Raw genomic sequence first — 4312 nt, 5'->3', positions numbered from 1 at the left:
GCTCTCTTGGTCAATGTGTGTGTGGATATTGTTGATGTGGTCGGAAGAGTTGTGGACGGGGTTCTCATGGTCAGTGGTTGTGTTGATGTTGTTGATGTCGTTGTCGGGGATATGTGAGGTGCGGATGTGACTGATGTGGACGTGTGGATGTGATCGGTGTGGATGTGTCTGTTAGTTTCAAGTGGGAGGGTCAAGTTTGCAATGGTCAGATAAGAGGTGGTCAGATGAGATATGGATAACAATGAAGATCCCACATTTGTCTTCCATGTTCTGGGTATTTACGAGATTTGTATAAGATGAAAGTTTCTGCATTTTGTAAACGTTTGTATTTTATACAATTAGATTTTGTTCATATACATTTTTGTTTAGAAACCAAAAGAAAAATCTATCAGTGAAAAGGTAAAAACCGTGTGGCTCACATGACATCACATTACTCTCACCACCTTTGTATCTCTCTTAATTGCACTATCTACCAATATACACATATTTACATTATAGAAGGTAAGCATATTTGCAGCCGTTAGATCTTATGCCTGTAAATAGATCCAACGCCCAAAAAAATCACTTTTACCCATATATCTACTTTTTTTGTTTTAACCTTTATCATTTATTGCAACTAAAAACAAACTTAATTTCATTTTGCTCAACTTATGTTTGCTTCTTTAAAATAAACATATTTCTCCTTACATAAAAAGTAAGGTTATTTCTATCCACAAAAAGACAGCTGTCATGAGAAAGTGTGTCAAAGAGAGAATGTGTTTCTTTATGTAAATAAAAGACAGATTGTGTCCCGCAGTGTTACTCTCTCCTAAATAAACATAAAAAAGTTCCCATAATTTAAGGTTGTTTTTGTTATTTGTAGTAGTGTGCCCCCAGCTAAAATTGTGCCTAAATCCTCCACTGCCCTTAATCTTTTTTTTTTACGTCAAAAGACCATTTTATTACTCAAACTTGAGGTAGTCTGGGTAACTAGACCGGAATAAAACAACCAATAAAATGTAACTCCCTATGGAAAGATCTAGCAGTCTTAGCTAAAAAATCTGAAATCTGATTGCGCGATCGTGGAACATGAATAATGTTGAAATACAGGAAGCATATCTATAACTTCTCTATCCTCTCCAATTTCATTGCAAAGCTTGGCCAAACACGAAGTTCCTTTATCATCGCAATCAGTTTCTTATAGTATGTCTCAAATCTCTAGCATGTTGAATGTTGAAACATATTCTCCATTGCTCTTAATCCAATCTAACGAAGCCCTAAACCCCATAATAATATATATGTATATATTTTAACAAATTACTATGAGTTTATACAATAACAACTGTGAACAAATTACTATACCCAATTTAAAAACTTTAATTACTGATATATAATCCTTACATTCACTCCAAATTTTAACCAAATATCTAAATATAGTGAAATATTATATATTTTATTCCTAAACAAAATTCATGACTGAGAATCATGGACATATAATGACAATCCAACGAAATTTGGTATCCCCCCCTATATTGACTCCAAGATTTAACGAAATTTGTAACAACTGACAAACAATAAAATAACTAAGAATCGGTATATTCTCATATTTACTTAACCCAAATACAAACAAACAAAATATAGTTCGTTTTTAAATCACAGCTATAAACGAATATAATGCTTTGAAATCACCGATACTCCGATAGTGCAACATATATTCCAAATTTTCTTTAACAACAAATTTTTTTAAAAAAATCTTAATTCAGTTCGTTTACAAAATTTATAATCATCTAGCTAGGTATATATTCCATCGATTATACCTTTGACAAAGATATCCTTTTCTTTTTTTTTTTAATCAATTCTACTATATATACACCACAACTAACAACTTTCTCAACCAAAATGAAAGCAACATAGAAAATATCATACTTTCGGATTGAAACCTTACGAATAAAATTAAACAAAGCCAAATGTAGGTGTAGTTATTATAAATTTGAAAATTAAATAAGAAGCCCATATACAACAATAAAAAAATCTAACAACTAAGTCCTTTATTTTAATAATTTATTTACCACATCATTAATTGTAAATATTTATATAATTATACTTGTAATGCTTGACAAGTTTTTGTTTTTTTTTTGTGAGCAACATAAACATAATCATGTAGACTCTGCAAACCAAACTGGTAGCTCTGCATCCATATTGACAACAATAGACGATTGATTAACAAGTTAATAAGTTGTTATTTGTACTTCTAAAATTATCAAAAATTCCTTAAAGTGTGATTTTTTTCAAAATTATTAAACATAATCCGAAAAGATAACCAAACTGAACTTAAAATTTTATCAAATTCCTAACATTGTTATCCACATCAAATCGAGAAGCAAAATAACCAAACCGAAACTAAATATGTATTCATAAATAACTAGACATGTAGTTCATATATCTCTTGGGCTGAAAAACTGACTCACACAACTAAACCGGAACCAAACAAAAAAAAACTGGAACTGAACCGAAAACCGAACGTCCATATCTAAACTTATTAGAAAATAACCTGATGGGCTAACAAATTTGTCAACAAAGAAATGATGTAGTTATAATCTAGGTTGTAAAGAAGCTTCATCAGACGTCTGCTTTCCGCTTCGGAACCGGAATCCGAAGCTCATAGAAGCTTCCAAAATCTCGCTTCCAATACGTTTCCAAAAAATACCTCTTTAAAAACACGTTGGAAGCGTAAGCGTTTAGGAATCATGCTTTCAGTTTAAAAACTCAGTGTCATGAATAAGTAATAAATTATATTTAAAATAAAATCTAAAATTAATTGTATTAAAATAAAGGAAATACAAAATATGCAAATATCCAAACTACTACTATAAATTATCTTTGTGCATAATTTTTTTTATAAGATATAATGCATATATATTCAAATATATTGTGACAGATATTTATGAACTATTAAAAGTAATTAGTTCGATAATAGTTATATAAGCTTAATTTGTTAGTATTTTTATAGTTAAAATATGAAGTCAACTAAATGAAAAATTATTAAAAATGAATAAGTGATTTTTATTTCGAATCACATATTTTAGTCCTAAGTTTTATAAAATAATTTTTATGTTTATATTATATTATATATATCTTTATATATATATATTTATTTATTTATTTATATCTATATTTGGATATACGTTTCCAACATGTACTTGCTTCCTAATTTTTTTTAAAAATGTCGATTTTACGCTTCCACATGATTCCGTTTCTGCGTACATGCTTCCGTTTCTGCGTACATGCTTCCGTTTCCATGTAACATAGGTTATAATATGAACTAGAAATTGACTGTTTGTTTTATAAGAAAATCTCATGTATATTTTTTATGTTTTGTAAGTTACATATAAAGCAGAATATATTATTTATCTTATAATATAGATGTTTAATAATATTTTTTTTATTTGTATATAATATTATATTATTAATTTTATAATTTGATGCAATTTGATGTAATATAAGAAAATGTAATTTTCATTTATATTGTTATTTATATTTCTAAACAGTACCAAAAGGTAATCTATATTATAATGATACAGCTTCGAGACTCCTTAAGCTATCCACGTAGGCAAGCATGTGGGACCCACCTCTATTATTTTTTTTAAATGTCAAGTTATCAGATTGTCGCGTTATGGGTTTGATCCGGCCCGCTACCGTCCTGCTATGCATCACCTTTGGCTGATTAGGGTTGCCGTCTCCTTCGAAATCCTTCGTTTGAGGGCGCTTCCTCTTCCACTAGAGTTCAGTTTTCTTACGAACTCCAAAAATTTACTGTCTCGAAAAAATAGAAGTCGGTCGAGTATTTTCCCTGCAAAGTAGTGTCAACAAGTGATGGATGAGCAAGGTTCTTCCAGAGGTAATCATGAGTGTTGTTTCCTCTTTGTCGATTTAATGAGTTCATGCTTCTGTTACGTAAAATATCTGTGCTGATATACACATGAGTGCTTGAATTTAGTTACTTGATCTCTGGATTTTGACGGATTCACTCTAGATTTGTCAATTGGGATTTATTTTTCTGAATGATGTTTGTTAATCAAAAGACTGAGTTGATTTTCACTATTGTTTGATTTTTTTTGAAATGTCTTTGATGTTGAGAAGTTTGGTTAATTCTTCATCTCCTTTTCAGGTTAAGATCCTCCACTGGCTAAATCATCTCCTTAAATCTTCCATGGTAAATACTTAAGCGATTATCTAAACAATTATTTGGCTATCTCTTTTATCTTTTTGAATAAATGTTAAATTAATTCAAGACGAAACCTGATTTACAAGATATGTGACTCTGTTTTGAGTA

Source organism: Brassica oleracea, chromosome C4, assembly GCF_000695525.1.
Source record: "Brassica oleracea var. oleracea cultivar TO1000 chromosome C4, BOL, whole genome shotgun sequence".
Lineage (NCBI taxonomy): Eukaryota > Viridiplantae > Streptophyta > Magnoliopsida > Brassicales > Brassicaceae > Brassica > Brassica oleracea.
Note: the sequence above shows the minus strand (reverse complement) of the source record.